The following is a 22,627-nucleotide window of genomic DNA, read 5'->3' as shown; positions in this document are numbered from 1 at the left end:
CCGAGTCCTAAGCTGAACGTGTCCTCAGGACTGCGTTCCGAGCGCCTGGGGGAAGCCCCTCAAATGTTCTGGCCTCCAGTTTCCTGATCTGCACCATGAGAAGAAAGGTCAAGTCTTTACACAGGGAGTTATTTTTAAGAAGAAAATGAGTTATTGGATACGATAGGAAAGCACCAATTCCACCAGCACCAGGCACTACACAAGTGGGGTTTTAAAACACACCTGAAGTGACACGCACATTCTCCCCTTCACTCCTGCATCACAGCAACCCACCGCGCCCACCTGTCACGGAAGCAGCCCGACTCTGCACCCCCAAGAACGTGGATGAACTGCCAGTTCTGCCAATTGGAAAGAACAGAGGAATCCCAAAGATTCGGAGTCTCCTCAGTATACAAAGGGAAAAAAGCTGCCCAACACCCCTCTACACAGGCTCAAAGGGTTTGTCTGCATGAAACACTAAAAACGAGACCAGAAACCTGTCAGGCTTGGGGAGACTATGTTAAATAACCACATAGCACTGTGTCCAGGTTCAAAGAAACGAGCCGGTGTTCCAGAACTAAGAATCTGTAACAGAACCACGGAGTAGTAACAAAGCTACTATGTGGAAACTTCTAGCGCTGGGGAGACAGAAAAAGTCATTTCCTCATAAGTGTTAATATGTCCTACTACAGAGAGACCCGGGCATCCCGCTCTCTTTCCGTAATAAATATCCCGTCATTATAAATAAATATCCTGTCATTATAAATAAATATCCCGTCATTATAAAGCCGGACAAACCAGGGTGCCACTGGCTACTTTTTAAATTGGATTCAATTTATTTCTGAAATGAGGAGTGGGGTATAAATAAAAAGGTACATTCTTTACTACTTATCCATTTTAACAATTTTTTCAATAGACTTGACAAGTAACATAAGTTTAAGGAATACACAAACACTTTATTTTTTATCAGGGTTTATTTTCTCAAAATTACTTATACTGACTTTCAGAAGTGAGAATAAATGGTGAAATACTCAAGTTCTATACAGTTTTGTCCCAGCTATTAGCACTTTTGAGAAAATAACTTACTAAAACTTTGGTTTAATGCACCATTTAACACTTAAACCTTTCCTACAATTTTAGTGTTGAAATATTGGACATGTTATAATATAAAAATTAAACATAGTAATTTTGGAAAGAATTACACAAAATAAAATTTAAAAGAGCATTCTCAAAAAGTAACTCGTTTTGTCTTAGAACTATATGACCTTTTTTCTCCATCTTTATCCCTGCTTGTGAACACTACTTCTCACTTTTTTTTTTTTTGAGATTTTATTTATTTATTTATTTGGCAGAGACGGACAGCGAGAGAAGGAACACAAGCAGAAGGAGTGGGAGAGACAGAAGCAGACTGAGCGGAGAGCCCAATGCGGGGCTCAATCCCAGGACCCTGGGATCACGACCTGAGCCAAAGGCAGATGCTCAAAGACTGAGCCACCCGGGTGCCCCTATTTCTCATGTTTTAAATATACAGTGGAATTTTAGGTTGAAATAGTTCTCATTTTGCTTCAGCCTAGCTGAAATGCTACAGGTCTATGATCAAGTTTTTTCATTCACTCAATTTCTACTCGATTCTCCTCTACTGCAGCAATTTGTCTCCCATCCCTCGGCTGTCCTACACGAATGGCACTAGGGTTAGTGCACTGTTGTGTCAGCGCCGTAGTCCCTTGTCAGTCTGGGGGGGGGAGCGGTGGCACACACTGAGGAACCGGTCGCTCCCCAACTCTGCTCACCTGCTCACCACCTGCCCGCTCCACGGGTCCTTCTCCAACCCGCACCCACACCCTCACTGTCGGGCCCCGGCAGACACAAGCAGGTCTGCACGTGTGAGCATCTGACTGGTCCCCTGCTGTATGTCAGCGAAGCACCCAGCTGTGACCCCTGAACGTGCGGCTCCCCACGGCTCCCGCAAGGACGTGGAACCTGCCCCTTCTGGTACGACACCGCCCCCGGTCAGCCACCTCCACTGTGCACAGACTGAGTTGCGGTTTTCAAATCTGACATGTCAAATCCGACACTGTATCCCTTCCTAAACTTCTCATACTTTTTGGCTTACACAGGGTTCCCTATTTTCCAGCACAGTTCTGAACAGAATTATCTATGTTCATTCTCTGTTCTACCCAGGAATTTGAGGTTGTAAGTGGGATATGACTACGTGTGCTTGGTTTCTCCTAAGGAATACCAAACCTATAATTTTCTCCTCAAAATATAATTAAATGTCAAGTATAGGTTTAAATTATAAAAGGGGGTATCAAAGCTCTTTAATAATCTCCCCACCCTGAAAACTTACTACTGCTGTTTGTGTTAGGGTTAACCGAGGGCACAAAAGTATCTCAAAATGTTATTTTCGTACTTTCTAATTAAACAAAATAAGAGGCCTATTTGGGAAACTCTTTGTAACGATACATACTAGAAAACATGTAAATAAAACTATATATCAGGCAGAAGAGTAGAGTTAAGGGATTTGAAATGATGTGGAGGGCGGGCCAGAAACGCAGGGGACGGACTCTAACAGGCGCAGCACAGAGCTGAGAGTCAGCCTGTCTCGCAGGATGACAAGGGAATGCTGCCTGGGGGGCTCGATATTTTTGGATTAAAATACTCTCTTATGTTAATACCTGTCTTTTTCTTGCAGGAGAGTAGAGTGGACACAATGAAGACTCTACTTGGGTTCTAATCCCATCTCTGCCATTTGACTTTGGGCGAGTTTACTTTACCCCTCTGTGTCTAAGCTTTCCCATCGGCACCCTGACTTCTTTACCTAGAAATTTCTGCGTGAGGAGCAAATGTACTCCATGCGCACACAGCTTACAACAGGGCCTGACACAGACCGCTGCCCCTTACTGCGAATGCTGCTGAGGATCCTGTGGCAGAGTTTTGATGATTCAGGAGTTTAGAAAACTCCATTTAAGAATGAAAAAGGCCTCTAAATTCCAGCAGACATATCGTGTAGTACAATTCCAGACCTATAGTATTAACCGAGTCAAATTTTTCATAGGAGAAATCATCTAAAATATTCTTGGGATAATCTAACTAAATAATATAGAAGATATAAACGTGCTTTGAAAAATTCAAAATCCCACTGAAATGAATGAAATATAAGTTTATATTCCCTTTCTATTATAATTATCTATATTTTCTCATAAATAATTAACCAAGAAACTTATATCTAGTATATCTATTACAAAGTACATACAAACTATTTTTACTTTTTTATTTTTGTGGGTTTTTAATTTTTTTATTATTAACATATAATGTATTATTTGTTTCAGGGGTACAGGTCTACGATTCATTAGTCTTACATAATACACAGCGCTCACCACCACACAGGTCCTCCTCAATGCCCCTTACCCAGCCACCCCATCCCTCCCACCCTTCTCCCCTCCAGCAACCCTCAGTTTGTTTCCTGAGATTGAGTCTCACGGTTTGTCCCCGTTTTCCCCCTATGATCCTCTGCCTTGTTTCTCAAATTTCACCTATCATTGATCACACAATTGTCTTTCTCTGATTGACTTATTTCACTTCAAAATTATTTTTAAAGAAAGAAGGTCTGCTTAATTTATAGTCATCAGCAAGTGAAAGTATAATTGAATTCTGAACTGTCCTTAAACAGCAAAAATTTTTATATTTCATCCCAGGTTAGAATTAGCAAGTAATTGTACTGATGAGTCAAGGCAAACAATGCTATTTAAGCAATTATAGAAATTTAAAAGTAAAGAACACTTTCCACCTAAATGTCAAATAATTTTTCCTTTCTGCAGGTGGTAGCCAGCATTCGGCCTTTTATTAAAATTCTTATGCAACATTAATTACCCTGTGTTATCTCTTGGTAACTCCAAAAAATGTAAATAGCCTAAAGATGGCTTGAGAGTTTTAATTGCTTCTTTATATCATCCAGGATGTGTTAATGGAATAGTTGTTAAATATTCTGAAACTGGGTGGGGGGAAAAAAAAGAACATGCAAATATGTTCTGTTCTCACAGCACGAACTTCAGATATAATAAAGCGGTTTTAATATTAAAGCCCTAACATTGCATTCCAGAAATCTAAATACCACTTCAGTCTTACAAAAATTAGTAAAATCTGCACAGAAATGTTGTGTGATCACCTTCCATGAAGTAACGTGGGATTACTGATGACAACTTGCATACAAGGATCTGTTCCTGTTTTATTAAATCGCTCTTCACTCATATGGTTTTCAAAATCAGGTGAAAAATGCTCTCAATGTGCATTCTTTTCAACTTTTCATTCAAAAGTAGTAATTCTTCCCCTGATTTATCAAATAACTACTTAACCAAGCTGAGGACAGACAATCTATATCCCCACATACATTTCAAGGTGTTTTATGGGTTACCTGGGCTCAGGTGGTATAATACTTTACTCACTCACAACTCTTCCTCCAAAGTCAAAAGATCCTCAATCCTTGAACTCAATTACTTATTTTTAGAAACATTAATCCTATAAAATTTGTATTTCAGGTACATTTTATGTGCTATAATTTACCTAAAAAATACATTTTTCCCTGATTATAAAAGCAGTATACGCTCATTAGGTGCACTATACTTTAAAAATAAGTTTAAAATTTAAAAAAAAATATTAAAGTCACCAAGAAAGAGTGACCGCTGACCTGGAAAACCATTTACTTTGAGTATTTCCTATTAAAGGCTGCAGATGTAGTGTGTTGAGATCTGATCATCGATATAGCTGTGTGTCCCAGTTTTGTCCTTTTCAATTCTGTTCTGTTTGCATTTTATAACGGCTTTTTCCTATGTCATTAAATATTCTTTTTTTAACGGAAGTACAAGGCAATGCTATATTACTTTCAGGTGTACAACCTAGTGATCTAACAGTTATATACATAATGAAAGGCTCGCCATGATAGTAAGTGCAGTTATCATCTGTCACCACACAAAGTTATTACAGTACTATTGACTATATTCCCTATTCTGTCTTTACGTCTCTGTGATTTATTTTTTTGTAACTGGAAGTTTGTCCTTCTTAACCGCTTCACTTATTCGCCCCGCCGCTCACAGGGCCCTCACCTCTAGCAACTGCCAGTTCATTCTCTGCGTTTATGCATCTGTTTCTGTTTTGTTTTGTTTGTTCATTTGTTTTGCTTTTTAGATTCCACATACAAAGGAAATCCTAAGGTATTTTGTCTTTCCCTGTCTTATTTCACTAAACGTGATACCCTCCAGGTCCACCCATGTTGTCACAAAAAGCAAATAAATATTATTTCTAAATGTCATTATTTCGCTCTGCCTCATATTCTTTTGTTGGATACAGTAATAACAGAAAAAATTCTTTTCCAAAATATACTCAACAATTTCAGGTACCATTTATGTGCTCGTACTTCCCTACTCAACAGCACCGTCCCGTACAGAAACTGCTTCTTGAACATACTCATGGAGAAGCACCAGAGCAATAAAACTGAAAATATACAAACTGAATCCACTACTTTGTTTCCAGGTCTCTCTCTATGTGTCCATCTGTCTCTGTCTCATCTCCCTCTGTCTCTCACTCACATTTCCAATCTCAGCACCTACAACCGTCGTCCAGACTCAGAAACCGGCACCTGCGCCGTCGTATTGACTCCTCTTGTCTGTAATTCACATGAAATCAGCTCCCCTTTTCGGCCTGCTGAGCTACAGCTGTTTCCCTTCGTTCCCACCAGCATCTCCCTCGCCAGGCCTCTGCTATTTCACACCCGGGTTGCCTCACAGGCGCCTAGCGAGCTTTTCTTTCTCCAGCATTGCTCCCACATCTCTCACCGCTACACCACACCCAAAACAATTTCCGTAACGCAGAAATGTGCTGTGGTCGTTCACTTGCTTCAAGCCTTCTGGTGGCCCCCACTGATACTCAGGATAACGTCAGAGTCCTAACAAGCTCCCCTCTCGTGAGTCTCACTAGCCTCCTCACCATCATCTCTCCTCTCCACACCACATCCAACCCGGAGTAATTTCTGCTGCAGCTGGACCGGACTGCCGTCAGTTCTTCTAACAAACTACGCGTCTTCATAAATGCTGGCAGGATCCACCCAACGTTCACCCTTAATCCTTTAAGTAGCCCCTCCAGCACACCCCAAGAACAGGCTCAGGGACTCTGCCGGGAATAGTGTCCTGTGCCCTCCTAGAGTGGGTAAAATAGCACGTCTACAAAATTCTTGTTCACTCAGAACTTCAGCATTGAGCTTATTTGGAAATAGGATCTTTACAGATGTAATCAGAGAAAAAATCATTCTGGATCTAGGACGGACCTAAATCCAATGACTGGAACATTCATAAGAAGAGAAGAGGACAAACCTAGGGACACACGGCGAGCAAGGCCATATGAAGAAGACAGAGCTAGAACGTATTTATGCTATCCCAAGGCCAGGGATACCAGCAGCCGTCGGAAGCTAGAAGAAACAAAGAAGGATCCCCTCTAGATTCTACGACCCTAAGGACACCTTGACCTGAGACGTCTAGTCTCTAGAAGTTTTCTTGTTTCAAACTGCCCAGTCTGTGGTTCTGTTACAGCAGCCCTAGAAACTCGCCCACCGTGTACCTTAAATGACTGCAGTATTTGAGTCGCTGTATTTCAGTTCTTGCTGGACCCGAAACTCCATGCAAACCAAGGACTGGTTCTTCCAGTTCCGTGTTCACTGCTAAGTACAGCAACTGACGCATGACAGGTGATTAATAAAAATACGCACACGGCGCCTGGGTGGTTTAGTCGGTTGAGCCGCTGCCTTCCGCTCAGGTCATGATCCCGGGGTCCTGGGATCGAGTCCCTCGTCAGGCTCTCTGCTCAGCAGGGGGCTGCTTCTCCCTCTGCCTGCCGCTCCCCTGCTTGTGCTCTCTCTCACGAATAAGTAAATAAAATCTTTTAAAAAATGCATAAAAGAATAAATTTCTCATAATAGCTGATATCTTCTGAAACCTGAGTAACACTATTACTTAATCTATGTTAATTTTCCTTGCGAAATCTTTATCAAGGCATCATTGCTGTCAGAGTTTGGTGGCTTTCGAATGACAGCCCTGAAGAAGGGTTTTAAGAAACGTCCATTGTTTTTACTGCCCCGTATCTATTCCCCATCCTGGTCTCAAAACTCTGAAGTTCCTTTTGGGAATCCAACCTCTCCCTGAGTACACAGTCTCCAGAGAATTGTTAATCAAGTGTCCCTGTTGCTGGCAGAGGGCAAATAATTCAAACTCAGCCATGCAGACCCCCTCTGTGTGCTGCCACGCAGGACCGGGCCAGGGTGAGCTGCAGGACGTCCCCTTCGGTCTCCCCAGCTTCCTGGAGAAGCTGTGACTCCTCTCTTCCCTGCAAGCCGTCATGGCTGATGACCTTCCCATTCTCCGAACTAACTCCTATCCTCTCAGCAGACTGCTTTTTTGATTAAACTACCGACAACGAGTTTCTGTTACTTGCCATCTAAGAACAGTAACGGCCGGCGAGACTCTTCAAACGTAGACGCGACTACTAGGAAGGACAGACTGCTGGACAAACCGAGGTTCTTTTGCAGACAGTCATCTGACCAAAATGTCCCAGGCCGGATTGCCCGGCCCCTGACGGACAACCCACGCGATTTGTAACTTGTGGCTGCCAGCTTCCTTCTCTGACACAGCCATTTCCATTTCTGCATGTACTGCACGTATTAGTGTAAAACCTTCTCCTTCACTTATTTCTATCCCTACAGATAAAAATTATCCTTTGAAAAAAAATTTTTAGTTTCACTGAGCTAGAGTTTCTCAATGTAAATCATGCTCTAAAAAGCAAATTAAAATATTTTATTAAAAAATATTACCTCTAGGGGCACCTGGGTGGCTCAGTGGGTTAAAGCCTCTGCCTTCAGCTCAGGTCATGGTCCCAAGGTCCGGGATCCAGCCCCGCATCAGGCTCTTTGCTCAATGGGGAGCCTGCTTCCTCCTCTCTCTCTGCCTGCCTGTCTGCTTACTTGTGATCTCTGTCTGTCAAATAAATAAAATCTTTTTTTTTTTTTTTTTTTTTTTATTTGACAGAGAGAGATCACAAGTAGGCAGCGAGGCAGGCAGAGAGAGAGAGGAGGAAGGGGGCTCCCTGCCGAGCAGAGAGCCCAATGTGGGGCTCGATCCCAGGACCCTGGAATCATGACCTGAGCTGAAGGCAGAGGCTTTAACCCACTGAGCCACCCAGGCGCCCCTCAAATAAATAAAATCTTAAGAAAAAAAAGTTACCTCTAAACATATAAAGGCTTTGGTAAAATACACGACACCCTTGAGACAGGAATTATTAGTTTACATTAAAAGGCCCATAGTTCACCACTTTGCAATATAGAGACCAACGTATCTGATAACCACTTTGCTAGGTTTTACTATGTCATTCAAATAATAATTAATTTATGGTCATTCACTACAATTATGTATTACGTAAATAAATATACAGGATTCCTTTAAATCTTCTCATAAAAAGAAAACTAATGTTACTATATGGATAGAGATTATTCTGAACATCATTAATTATTGGAGAAGCATCATTTACGTATATAGATACACTGAGCATAAATTTTAAATGTACAGCCAAAGGTCAGTGATACCAAAATGGTTTTCTCAATTTCTTGAATGGGTTAAAGGTTATTTTCTTTTGTATTTAAATTCCAGTAAAGCATAATACATCTCCTGAATGGGATGGGAGTTTGCTCTCCACTGAAGATCTCCCTAGAGACTCTTCAGGCAAGACAGCTTTAGTCTTATCACAACAGAAAGGGGCAAAAGAAATTATACTTCTAGTTCTTTTCTGCTTTCTTAACATTGCAGTACATTCCTGTCATCTCTATTCTACACCTCACTGTCTTGAATGACTACATTCTATTCCTCAAATGCTCTGCCTAATAGATTGTAATGTCCATGAGGATGTATCTTTTCATACTCCTAAAAGCTTAAAACCACATTATACTCAGAGTTGAATCTAAACTTCATTTATGATCTCAATCACTAAACTTTCCCTCTCTGTCACATTGCCTCCTTGGTAACCTCATCAGACGCCATGTCTTTGAGAAAACCCCACCAGCTGATAATCTAGTACCTTCATCTCAACATAAGTAGTTACCAACTAGTTCATTTAAAAATGTGATTCAATTGGGGGTGCCTGGGAGGCTCAGTCGGTTAAGTGTCTGCCTTCAGCTCAGGTCATGATCTTAGGGTCCTGGAATCCCTGCTCAAGAGGAAGTCTGCATCTCCCTCTCCCTCTGGCCCTCCCCTCCTCAAATAAATAAATCATTTTTAAAAACGCGATTCAATTCTTAAGCTACTATGGCGTATTGCATTCATTTGTCGGTCTGCGTGCCTCATCCCCCACACTACAAGCTCCTCAGGAATGAAGATTACGTCTTCATCTTTTTTTCTACAGTTTCTCAAGTTCTTCAAGTACGTGGCAAACAGCAAGAGTTTAACAAATGCTGATGAAAATGAAAGGGAAAGTCTGTAAATCATCTCCCTTCCTTTTGGTCTGCTCCCCCTTCCGTAGTCTAACACATATACGGCTCCTTAAAGGACTGCACGACCATCTCACTCCCCTACAGCTGTTCCTTCACTGTATAATGATGAAATACAAATGCCTCAGCACAGAAATCCAAATCCACAACATACTTCCCATCACTCCACTGTATCTACCTTATCCTTCCCGTGTCCTGAACACCCCCTTACTTTCTCAGCTGCGTACCTTCGCTCCAAGTCGGCCCTCCAAAGTTCTACCTACTCTGAAAAGCACAACTCAACTGGTCTGCTCATTTTTGAAGTGTTCTTGGCACCTAGCACATTCTACTTTTACCTAAGGAAATAAAATATATTTCTTATCTTGCCACATTTTATTGAAAATTGAAAGAGATAAGAAAACACTTCTATACCTTCCTGTCCTTAATGTCTACCATCACCACTACCATCAATGATAATCAAATAATCATAGTGCTTACTTAGGCTTAGTACAAGAATAAATTTCCACTAAATACTAACTGAATAAATATATTTGTTATCATTTATAAATAATGTATTTTTAGACAGTGTAGAAAGATTATGGATATATAATATTTGCTTTTCTTTTATATTTAGTTATGTAAGAGATACATTGGTTGAATATACGTGAGTAGATGATGCTACTGCTTACAAGTAAAATTTAGAAGGTTAACGTAACTGTGAAATTTTTTCTTCAACCCAAACTAGGTTTTGTTTGGGAATTTCTTTGAACGAAAACATTTTAAGTCATGGATCAACATTTTCAAGAACGGCTAACAAAAACTGTAACTGTAACTCATTACTACTTTCTGGAGGTAAATTCAGAAATAATAAAAAGCCTGTGAAATTTTACAGCCATTGAGCCAGTGATGCTAATTTTAGTAACTCTACCAATGCAAAAAGAGTGATGTACATACCAATCTATCTACAAAGATATAATGAATAAGAAACACATCTCAAAAATATTTTAAAATCATTTATGTTTAACAGATACAAAGAAAAATATGAAACATTAATTTATACTGTCAGAGCAAAACAGATTTGTTACAAAAATAATAAAGAAATTCAACAAAGAAACATCCCAACTTCGTTTCAAGTGGAAAACCAATAAAACCTTAAATGATATAGAACAAAATGGTAACAGAAGTTTTTTGGTTTTATTTATTTATTTTTTTAAGTAGGCTCCAGGACCAGTGTGAAGCCCAACTCTGGGCTTGAACTCTCGACCCCTGAGATCAAGACCTGAGCTGAAATCAAGAGTCAGACAATCGACTGAATCACACAGGCATCCAGGAAGTTATTTTTTGAAACACACGTTCATTTGTGATTTTAATTTTATTTTGTTTTTGCTTTTATGTATTTTAACATATCCTGCAATAAAACCATCTCTTTAAATATTTAGTACAAAAAAATTGTTTATAGTTTCAAATTTTTTTCAAAATGGTGTAAGTATGTAAACAACCACTTACTCTTACCTGGGAGAGCCTGAATATGGTTGAAAGAGTATGTAGACTCTTGGCTTCGAATAGTTTCAATCATACAGTCGCCATTTGAGTTCTTCAATTACTTTCTCTCCTATGTATATCAAAAGGAATCACATATAACTAAAAATAAAATTAAAATTGGACGGAATAGAAGTAACCAATAATTACACTTATGTGTATTTTAATTCAGAACCTATGGTACATACTCTAAAATTCTAAGTATGTTTCTTGTGAAAGTTCAAGAAAGTTACTTAATAGAAAACAAAACAAAACAGAGGTAAAGCATGTAATTTTTTTTTTTTGAAAAGCTAGAGTAATAGATTGCTAGATAAGGTCAAATACCAAAATTGCTAGTAATAAGTTAAGTGTTTTAACTCAGGGAGATGTTACTATGAAAGCACAGTGATGATGGCTGACAGTACCCCGCTTTCCCCTGCGGGCTGCACAGCTAGCCCCAGCTATCTCCCTCAGTTATCAGCTAATTAAACCAACCAAGCGCATACTCTGTCCCTGATTAAGAAGATGAAACAGAATTTTAGAAAGCATTGATCTATTTTAACTTTCATTCCACTTCCACTGCTGTGGAGAAGCATTCAGGTAACTCATCCTTCTATTCATTTTCACGCTATATGTGAAGAGACGTAGAGGCTGATTAAGATTTTTACATTTTTTTTTTCCCAACAGATGAAAGGAAAAAGTCTTTCCAGATGCAACACAAATTATACCTTCCCTTAATTTCGTCATTTCAAATGTACCTGTGATATAAATTTCAAATACTAGCAAAATGTTCACAATATAGTATGTCTTCTTGCCAAAATAGCTGGGTTTTTTCTCTGTTTTGTTTTCACAAAAATACAAACATGTATCTCACTGTTTGGTTCTGCTTTCTTCCATAATTTTGATACAGACCATTGGTAAACCCAAATCCAAGACTTTGACTTTCTCAAATTATAGACCAGAGACACATTTCAAATATTTTATTTCTGCCTCTTTGTATCTAAGCCATCTGAATATTCTGAACACTATGTTTTTCCTTCTCACCCACAATTTTCTTCAGAATTCTGTTTGTCTATTTGCTCACACTATTCCTGCTCTTTTTCTAACAAAATTTGAGAAAGAAAAGAGAGGATCTTCATTTGGGTGACTCCAGAGGGAAACTCTGAAGTAGTAATTCAAGTAAGTTTGCTGGGAAGATGCTGAAGGAAAGGGTTTATAGAGATAATCCATAACATCTGCCACAACAGACAGAGACCGTCAAATTTGAATTAAAATATGAGCATGGTTTATTTTAAGGCCATATGTGGGTATTTTATAATTTTCGTGAAAAAAAGTTTATCTACCCAGTGATGCTATTATTTACTAAATCACATAGTACTCTCTTAGTGTTTACTGAATCTTAGGGTATATTCATGATACGATTCATTTTCTCTTTCCTCAAAATATAAAGGCTCCATGACCACATACCTCCAGCTTTAGAATTCAAACATGACACAGCTAAAAGGTAACCATGAAACTATGTCATCATTTCCAAAGTGACTAGATAATTTTTCTTCTTTGTCTTGCCCATTTTATGCAAATATTGGTCTCATGAAAATAAGTAAGAAAGAAATCACCTAAGATAACATAAGTAACCAGACTATTCCAAAAAATCCCATTCTGAAATATTATAGGAAAGTAAATATTTTCCTTAAAGTGGTTAATACAATTTAACACCCTCACAGGTTTTATATCTATCTCAGACTGACTGAAACCCAGTCTTACTGAGGAAGTGTTTTCAGACGAGAATACTCTATGCAATGTGACAGAATGAAGACGAGCACTGAGACACCCACATCGAAGAACAAGAACGAACTTGTGCTTCCATCTTTTTCCTGCGAGAGAGTGACCTGCACTCTGAAGTGGGACTGTGGTTCCATGTCTGATACGATTACATTTGTGCACAGGAAGAGCATTTTCAAATAGTCTTGCAAAAAAATAAGATGTTCATAGGTTGTTCTTTTGAATACATATTTTTAAATATAAAATCCTGTTTCCAATTTGAATGATTCTTAAAACTTGAGTATGACCCTAATACACTCAATTTCATCTTATTTTGCCAGCACTTATTACAGATTGACATGAAATTTGAAGGTGTGCACGAAATGAAGCAAAGAATCATGTCTTCACCAGAACCTTCATTTTTCCCAACACTAAAGAAACTAACATTGTTAACACTGTGATATGACTAGATGCTTCAATCTGTTAGTGCAACACGGCACCTTCAAGTACTTCATACACAGTAAAGCCAATTAAAACAAACAAGTCAGGCTAAGACACATTTCTACTTGTCATCAAATGAAACAGAAACCAGCATCATCAGGATCTTAAAACTTTCTCAAAATCATTTTGCTACTTATTTTTCTCTTTGTAGCTAGCCCCAAGAATTTAGCAATATCTCAAACTATTATACAAAATGTTGCAAAAAAACGTCTTCCTAGATACTCATCTTTTATTCTCTATGGGCATCAAAATTCAAATATACAAAATCAGATCTTCGGCCTGTGATATTCTTTTTTCTTTTTTTTTCTTGTCTTCTGATTTTAATTAATACTAAAATTTCTGTTCTACTTATTCAAGCAGAAACCTGGCATTATCATAATCCTTCATTTCCTTTGCCCATCATCATAAAGTTAAATCAGAATAAATTCAATTCTACTTAATACAAAAGACGCCATTTTGTTTCTTCTCCCAGTTACATCCTCACCAACGCATCAGCAGTCAGCCACGAGCGGTCTAACAAGTAAGCTGGTCACATCACCCGCTGGACAAAGTCCAAAGGACTTAGCATGCATTAGCATCCTAGTCCAAATGCCTTAGAATCTCTTCCTAATAATGTCTTATCAAAGATTTTCACTCTAATGCCCGAAAAGGGTATAAACTATCATGGTGGCTTGGGGCAGTCATTTCCTGTTCACGTTCGTCTTCTCACTGAGGTGGCGGCACACCTACAGTCATAACTACACCCCACGCTCTAAGGAATGTGAAGCTGGAAAATTAATTCAGTTCATCGGACAAATATCCATTGAGCACGTACCGAACACCCAACTGCACCGGTCATTAGGGAGAAGAAAACAAGTCCAAGTCCTCCTTTGCATTTGTCAGTTGACAAGGACTATGTCAACGGCAAGGTCGAGTGCTAAAGAAACATAGAGAATGTTTAGGAAAGTCCTACGTAAAAAAGGATGGAATCTGTGAACCTTTGGTTTAGAAGTCATCTAATAAAGAAACTGGGAAAGACCACCGTCGGCAGAGGGAACAGCAACAGCGAAGGCACATGACTGAGAAACAACGTGCCACCCTCGAGGACAGGCAAGCGGTTCGGTAGACACGATTTGAAACGAGAATGCTTCCAGAATTGTTTTATAAGAGATTTGAACACTAAGATAAGGCCATTATCAGAAAGGCTCTTGAACACCATACTGTAAAGTTTGGATTTTTACCCTAAAGATGATGGGAGTATGATAAAACAGGGAAGGGAAGCAATAAGATAAGTATTTCAGGAAGGTCATAAGGCAAATGTGGCTCTGGAGACCATGGAAGAGAGAAGCTGAGAGAGGAAACTGCTCCATAGAAATCTACGTATATTTGATAAGTGGTAAAACAGAAGTATAGACTCTGGGCATTCGTATTTGTAAGATGTAAAGCTGGAATGGTGCTTGGGATTTAATTTATGTAAGAACAAGAGCAAGACCAAGACAGCTCTGGCCCCGGGCTTTCCTATTCTCAGAGATGTCAGTCCGGACCAAGAATTCATATCATCTGTTGTCATTCCATGTGCATTTTAAGTTCCCTTTCCTCGGCTCTCATTATGGAAAGAAAAAAGTGACAGAGGATGACACATGACAAACTATTTCAGAATTAATAACAATTTTAAATTCACCAATTTAAAAACAAATTCAACCTAGTTCTTTCCTCTGCATTTGACATGAAACTTTTAGAGGTGCTTTGAAGCTGTCACCAGCAGGAAATTTTCCTAATTAGAAGAAGTAGGAGAAAAATTATCAAGTCATTCACCCTTTCTGGTGAAATCGGTGGAAAACACAAGTCACTTTCTGTGAAACTTTTGGTTATTATATTTTTCAGCCTGACTGGGTTAAGGTAGAACCTTTGTTCTTTTTTACCATTAACTCTTCACCAACTTTGGTTTCTCAAATATTAAGAACCATTTAAGGAAAAAACACAGTAAAGCAATGAGATGGATCTGAAACACTGACAACAGGCCATAGGTTAAAAATTCATGATGGGGAATGCCTGGGTGCTCACTCGTCAGGCGTCTGCTTTCGGCTCAGGTCCTGGGATTGAGCCCCACATGGGGCTCCCTGGTCAGTGGGGAGTCTGCTTCTCCCTCTCCCTGTGCCTGGTGCTCCCTCTGCGCGCTCTCTCTCTTTCTCTCAAATAAATAAAATCTTAAAAAAAATTCATGATGGGTTAATGAATGACATAGGACAGAGTGAAAATCATACTAGGGTAGAAAAACTTTTTTTAATACAGTAGGAATTCGAAGAGTAAAATAAATTTGACTAGGAAAAGGGATGGAAATCAGCGATGTTTGGAGGAATGAGGAAGAAAGAAGACCAAGAGAGCAACAGGAGAGGAAGCTATTCTCCCGCAATCCATCATCAAAAGTCTGATTCACTCCGTTTGAGCGGGGAAGGTGACACTGGGAACACAGAGGCACTGATTTGCCTCGGCCAACGAGGGCACCTTCCTGGACATGCAGGTACAGTCAGCTCTCCTCAATCACACGGCTGCTGTCCACGGTAAAGGGGCTTCGGCCACAGAAGACCAGCGCATCATAAACACAGTGGCAGGGAAATTAACAAATCAACACTCTACATCATAAGAATTTAGAGAGAAATACGTGAGATATTCCATCCATAGCAGTCATCCCTGTGCCTGGCACATAAAAGCACGACTTAGTGATTCACATCACTTTACTGCTTCCGCCATCGTCCCCCTTCCGCATTACAGAGAAACTGCAGTGCACATCTCTGCACAGGAATTTTGGGTTCATCTCAAATGACTGCTTTATCGTGCTCTCCTGGAAGTGAAATTACTAGTTCCAAAGTATTTGATCTTTCAGGCATTTTCATACACATCACCAACGTGTTTTCTAGAAAGTTCTACCAACAAAGGCTTCCATCAATAGCAGGTGATAATGCTAAGTGCAACCACCCTTACCAGCAATGATTTTTTTTTCTTAATCTTTTGACAATTTGATTGTTCAAAAACGTGTCTTTTTCTAAAATGTGTATTTCTTTAACTACAAGTAAGGCACAGCTTTTATGTGTTAGATTTATTAAATATCTTCTAATTTTCATTTTCCTTTTGGCATACTGTTTTTATATTTTAATGAGCTTTTTGGAGATTTTGATGTAAATAAATGCCTCAGGGCCTTTGAACCTTTTATTCTCTCTCTGCCTTCATTGCTCTTCTTCCAGGTAACCACACTCAACACTCAACCCCTTCATTAGGTAAGGAAAGGTTGGTTTTCAGTTTCCCTTAATGTCTATAAGACAACGTAAGCTGCTAGTCCTTACTTTAAGATCTTGGCTATGAGCTGATACAAAGGCATTCAAGCAGCTAAATCATTATCAAAGGTGTCAAAGAATTTCATTTAATGGTTATATCTAATGTATTTTATAAATTTAGTTTTAATTTTTTGACTAATCGTCTTACTTAGTTCTAATACGCTAGGATTATTTCTAAAACACTGAAAATACGGATTTCAACACCACATTCTTTAAAAACGGAATTTTGTTCAAATATTCTCCGTACTTTGAGCTCCTTCTTCTGTCCTTCCTTCCTTTGTCCCTCCTGTCCTTCTTCTTACTTTCTCTACACTCTTCTTTCCTTCCTTCCTCTATCTCAGAAAACAAAATCATGAGTTACTATTCAGGAAACAAACAAACAAACAAACAATTTACAAAATACCTATGCTAAAAGCCATCCTTAATTTAAAAAAAAAAAAACTTTATTATTTAAAAAGTTGTAAAACCATACAAATATATTTAGTGTTTGAGGAAAGGAGCACCTACTCAATAAAGGCTCTTAGGAAGCATTTTTGTAAACAGCCACACAACAGAGACTGCTCAAATGAAGGAAATCAAGAAACTATGGTTGATTCCTTAATAAAAAATTGGGGCAGAGAACATGCATAAACTTGGGTTACATAAAAATTCTTTACTTTAATTTTTCCAGTCCTGTGGAGTTTAATTTTCCTCATGTTAATGTCTACGAAGTATGTAATGTATTTAAAGGCAAATTTCAGTGAGTTGCAATTCCGTGTTTCAATTTCCCACAATAAAGGTAGGGGTGGGGAGGAGAGTTTTATTCTTTTTTGTTTCTATTCTAAAATAATTGCAATAGCACCATAATTGGATAAAATTAAATTATACAAACAATGCTCAATAAAACCTAGAAAACCTTGTGTATCAATGTAATTCAGCACATGAAAAGTATATACACACAGCCACTATTAACTAAACAGTTACCATCTTATGGATGAAGAAACAGCCTTTTGAGATGCTATCATCACGAGTATGGTTATGTTTCGAGGCCTCTGTTCAGTAATCAAACATTTTCAGTATCCAGACTTTGCCATCACCCTTGTGAATCCGCTATGAAGTATCAGTGTACCGTTTTAACCGGCTCTTCTTTTGCTCAATGGTTGTTTTCACCTAACAGCATACATTTCACTCTTCATTTAATTTAGTACATACATACATTGGCCTTTCCTGCCACCATACCCCCATGGGGAAAAAAAAAAGTAAGCCAAAAAACAAAACAAAACCAAAAACCACATTCTCATAACTGCCCCTGGATTTTCTTTGCAGACCTGTACTTCTTCCCTTCTTCCTCGCATGTTATGTTTCACTGAGGGGGGCTCTGGTGCTAGTTCCACCTAGTTCCACTAGTTCCACTAGTTTCACTGGCTAGTTCCACTGGCCAAGAAGAGTACGAGGACCCTAGCCCTTTGTTATTTTTCAGGAATTTGGAAATGTGCACTATGTGCACTATATTAAAGTAAGGAAAATCAAATCAGCACCTTTTTCTAAAACTATTTATAAAGAAACCATCCCTTTCACATGAGTTGATTAAACTGAGGACTGAAAGACTGACGGCCATTTTGTCCTCAGGCCTGGATTCAGCCTTGCCTGAAGCATCTAGAACTTTAAATTATAATAACCAACATGTATTCTTTAACTGAATTTTAATTGCTTTTCTGTCAAGTTCAAGCAAATTATCACTCTGGAATATATACTATTTACTAATGTAAATATATAATTTATTGAATTTTCATTTTACTTTCTCCAAATTGAGCTAACACTATAAAATGGGCCAAATAGGGGCGCCTGGGTGGCTCAGTGGGTTAAAGCCTCTGCCTTTGGCTCAGATCATGATCTCAGGGTCCTGGGATCAAGCCCCGCTTCTGGTTCTCTGCTCCGCGGGGAGCCTGCTTCCTCCTCTCTCTCTCTGCCTGCCTCTCTGCCTATTTGTGATCTGTCAAATAAATAAATAAAATCTTAAAAAAAAAAAAAAAGAATCTAAAAAAGAAAAAAAAGAAAATGGGCCAAATAATTGAAAGATACATTGAAAAAAATAAAATTTTCTACAAAACTGTTATTCAGCTACTTTTTTGGTATTCTGAAGACATCTGAAGAAAAGGACATGGTAGGTCACACAAGTCTTCAGCAGCCTTTTAAAAATTAAGATGGGAGAGGGGCAGCTGGTGGCTCAGTCCGTTAGGCTACTGAGTCTTGATTTCAGCTTGGACTGCAGTCTCAGGGTCCTGAGGTCAAACCCCGCCCGGGGTTCTGAGTTCAGCAGACTCTGCTTAAGAGTCTCTCTCCCTCTTCCCCTGCCCCTTTGCCCCTTCCCTCTCAAATAAATAAATAAATATTTTCTTAGTTTTTTATTTGTTTTAAGATTCTATTTATTTATTTATTCATCTGAGAGAAAAAGGCAGAGATCGTGAGAGAGAGCATGAGTGGAGAGGAGGGGCAGAGGCAGAGGGAGCAGTGAGAAGAGAGCGATGCAGGGCTGGATCCAACGACCTTGGGATCATGACCTGAGCCAAAGGCAGATGCCTAACCAACTGAGCCACCCAGGCACCCCATAAATATCTAAAAAAAAAAAAAAAAAAAAAAAGAATTAAGAGGGCAGAACTTACATAGTTTAAAATGTTTCCTTTTCTTTTTGTTTTTGTTTTTGAAAACGTTTGTGTTTTCTTAAGAAATGATACAATATAGGGGGCGCCTAGGGGTCTCAGTCGGTTCAGCATCTGCCTTCAGTTCAGGTCATGATCCCAGGGTCCTGGGATCGAGCCCCGCATGGGGCTCCCTGTTCAGCGCAGAGCCTGCTTCTGCTTTTCCCCCTGCCCTTCCCCCTGCTTGTGCTTACATGCTTCTCTCCTTCTCTCAAATAAATAAAATCTTAAAAAAAAAGATACGATATGGGCTTTCATGAACTCTGGACTGGAGCACTGCATTAATCACACACTCTACTGAAGACAGCGTGAATGTGATTGATTTATACAACTGGTAAACAAAGTCAGGACGGATATGAACACCTTTATAAATCCGATATGCAACAGGAGATGTGCATCATTTTATTAATTAAAAAAATTACACAAGATGAATAATATCCCTTCATTCCTGATGACTTAATGTTATCTTTTGTATAAAAGCAAATAAAGACCTGATTGGCAGCTGAACAGAATTATTCCTACTCGATTCTACTTTTGTTTTCTTTGGAGCTTCTCACAGACAACACCTAAGCGAACTCTGTGCCTTACCAACCGGTTATAGAAGTTTCCGGGTAGTTAGTGATGTTGACCCTTGAACCTTCCGTAGCTCTTCCCTATCTGATAAGGGTTTGATATCTACTATGCAGTACCTCAATGGCCTATCAAAAATAAAGACTTGAACTATCAGTGTTTACAAAGCTGGAAAAATAAATCCAACTTTATTTTGCAAGAGACTTAATAAGGCTATATCAGAGAACTGGGTGTACAGTTTCACTATTTTTGAAGACTCAGTGCACAAAATATCATTAAGACCCCAAGAAGTTCTCCCCAAATACATGTCAGCTATAAGGAAAGAAAAGTTTAGCTTTGCTTTTCTTCACTGTTCCCTGTTTAAAAAAATAATAATAATAATAACCATTTTCCTTTTTTATTAAGTAGGTTCAAATGTAATATGATATCTCAATAAGCCTTGTTCTCCAGGGTACCTGATCCTTCCCCAGAATTCTCTTCTCCCCTTGTTAGCCCCATCTCAAACAGCACTCAATGAACTACCATCACTGAAGAAAGAGGTCTTAGATTATAACCGTATGTTTGAATCACTCCTTCCCCAACCCCACAGGATAGAATCTAAGCTATAAATGAATATAGAAAATACTTATAATGAACACGAATATTTACCCAAGCTACGAAGCTCTTTCTCTGCAGCCTCCTCTGTTACACATTTTCTTCATCAGGAGGGAGTGATTTCTATCCTCACCAAACATCAACGAGATCTCTAGTTTTTCAGTTATTCTTCAATCGCTTTGTGATAAATGAAGATAGTTTCCTATCTGTGAGCAAAGAAGATTACAATCATCTCATTTGAACCTAATCTCCCCAAGTTCCAGAACCCAAAGATATGGTTTAACACAGAGCAGGCCTTTTCTTTGTTCACAGATTTATCAAAAAAAGTAAAAATTGTGGCAATGTCATCATAATTGGGTCAAGTTTAATTTCATTGCACAAATATTTTGCATGTGGGTTAGGTCAAAGTCCACCACAGAGCTCTCGCCACAGGACGCTAATAACACCTGTGCTTCCTCTCCTGGGGCTTAGGCTCAAAGGAGCCGCCCATCCATAAAAGCGCTTTCAGGAGTGTAAAGTACTGTGCAAATACGAGGTCTTGTTACTAGCGAAAAGGACACATTCCAGGAGAAGTTACAACCTGTGCTGAGAAAACAAACTGTGCAAGCAAAGTCCCCTTTCCCAGCAAGCGATGTCAGAGCCTGCACTTGCCAGGAAAGTCTCTGTGAGGACGTCCTGTGGGAATCCAGTATTGACCGCAGAGAAAAGAAGGTCCTGCCACACACCAAGCACACCTGATTTCCACGCTCTCGGTAGTTAAAAGAAGTCAATGACCAAAAAGTGGTCTTCCAAACGCTCTAGATCTATTTTGAGGTGGAAAGTACAACGGTTAGCCATAGCAGGTCCCTCCTCTGGAAAACCCCCAACTAGGCAACACGAGGCAGACCAGCTTTTCTCTCTTCGCTAGGCACGGAAACACTTAAAATCCACTCAGGACAGTGCATTCTTTCAGACAATGAAATCTTCATTTTGCTCAGTTACTTAAGATCGTACTACCAAGAGCACCTTTGCTGTAAGTGGTTAGAGCAAAAAAGGCAAAATGAAAGGAACAAAAAGCCTTGAACGTGTCACAGACTAAGGCAGAGGGAAACAATGACCCCCTCTCCAAAATGTAAGCGAAACCTGGTGCGCTGGTTTGTAAGGACCAGTGACATCATGAATCTGCTCCTTCCTCGTGTCTGCCAGTTTTACTCACCCTAACCCTAACCCTAACACCTGCCCAGCGCTGTACACTGAGGACACAACGGAATCATGAAGCTTCTCATCTCACAGAGGAGTCGGGCGCGCATACGAACTAGACCTTGCTGTCATAAACGCTAAAATAGAGGCCATGCTATTTGCATCCCAGCATTTGCATCTAACTTAATTCTTAACGTCTGAACAATCTATTCAAACTAGTTCTGTGCTGACGGTGATGAATGTGCAAGTTTAACTTTCCAGAACGTTTTCATTGTTATAATAACATCTTATTTTCAAAACAACCGTCTTCTATGAAGGGTCCGTCTTTTACTGAGAAAGAAAATCAATACTTGATGAGTTACGAGCATCAGAGCCAAGACCACAACCCAGGAGTTCCGACTCTTCGTTTCCTTTTCACAACTGGAGGACAGTTTTTTTTTTTGCGTGCTAAAATCCTCTGTACTATTTATTATCTTACCTCACTTTTTTCTTTTTCAAACTATGACTATTGATAATACAGTTAAAGAAAAATCTTCGCCTATTATAGCTAAAGCAAGCTCATGTGAGAAAACTGTCCTACGCTATGAATTTATTGCCAAATGAAATAATGACATTTCTGGGACGCCTGGGTGGCTCAGTTGGTTGGGCAGCTGCCTTCGGCTCAGGTCATGATCCCAGAGTCCTGGGATCGAGTCCCACATCGGGCTCCTTGCTCGGCAGGGAGCCTGCTTCTCCCTCTGCCTCTGCCTGCCACTCTGTCTGCCTGTGCTCGCTCTCTCTTCCTCTCTCTCTCTGATAAATAAAAAAAAATCTTAAAAAAAAAAAAAAAAAGATTTTCTCTCTCTCCCTCTGCCTCTCTCCACCCCAACTCATGGGTACGTGATCTGTTTCTCTTAAAAAAAAAAAAAAAAAAAATGACATTTCTTTTTTTCTATTAGTACCTGCCAGGAGAACCTACTACAGAAGAAAACAGACGCAGGGAAGCCTGAAAAACATATCAGGTGCTCGTGCGCCGATGAAAATTGCTCATCACGGCGACC

General features: G+C 39.4%; 1 protein-coding gene across 9 annotated transcripts in view; it reads right to left on the bottom strand.

Annotated features, from left to right (window-relative positions):
* Positions 1–22,627, bottom strand: part of GULP1 (GULP PTB domain containing engulfment adaptor 1) — a 263,779-nt gene that overhangs the window by 168,693 nt on the left and 72,459 nt on the right. For all 9 annotated transcript variants that reach the window (XM_047720545.1, XM_047720547.1, XM_047720540.1 and 6 more), the window contains exons 2-3: positions 20,463–20,614; positions 10,988–11,087 (exon numbers count right to left, since the gene is read on the bottom strand). The gene's annotated coding sequence lies outside the window, so the exon portion shown is untranslated. The remainder of the gene's footprint in view (positions 1–10,987; positions 11,088–20,462; positions 20,615–22,627) is intronic.

Source organism: Lutra lutra, chromosome 3, assembly GCF_902655055.1.
Source record: "Lutra lutra chromosome 3, mLutLut1.2, whole genome shotgun sequence".
In the NCBI taxonomy this organism is placed as follows: Eukaryota; Metazoa; Chordata; class Mammalia; order Carnivora; family Mustelidae; genus Lutra; species Lutra lutra.
Note: the sequence above shows the minus strand (reverse complement) of the source record. Positions and strands in the feature narration are given on the sequence as shown.